The sequence below is a fragment of the Acanthisitta chloris genome, unplaced genomic scaffold (genome assembly GCF_000695815.1).
Source record: "Acanthisitta chloris isolate BGI_N310 unplaced genomic scaffold, ASM69581v1 scaffold27384, whole genome shotgun sequence".
Lineage (NCBI taxonomy): Eukaryota > Metazoa > Chordata > Aves > Passeriformes > Acanthisittidae > Acanthisitta > Acanthisitta chloris.
This window is the reverse complement of record NW_008668076.1, coordinates 1-468: the sequence shown is the minus strand read 5'-3', so window position 1 is coordinate 468 and position 468 is coordinate 1.

Genomic DNA, 468 nt, shown 5'->3' with positions numbered 1-468 from the left:
GGGAAAGAGGGGCTTTAGGGAAAAGGGGCATTAGGGAAAGGGGGAATTTGGGAAAGGAGGGGTTAGGGAAAGGGGGCTTAGAAAAAAGGAGGTTAAGGAAAGGGGGAGTTTAGGGAGAAGGGGTGTTTAGGGAAAAGGGAAGTTAGGGAAAGGGAGCACTAGGGAAAAGGAGGTTTTAGGGAAAAGATGAGTTTGGGGAAAGGGTTAGGGAAAGGGAGCAAAAAGGTGTAAGGAAAAGGGGGAATTTAGGAAGGAAAGGGTTACGGAAAGGGGGAGTTTAGGGAAAAGGGGAGTTAGAGAAAGAGGGGCTTTCAGGAAAAGAGGTGTTTGAGAAAGAGGGAATTTGGGAAGGGAGGGCTTAAAAAAAAGAGGGTATGGGAAAGTGGAAGTTGAGGGAAAAGAGGAGCTAGGGAAAAGAGTTCGGGAGAAAGGGGGACTAGGGAAAGGAGGAGGTATGGGAAAGGCCCT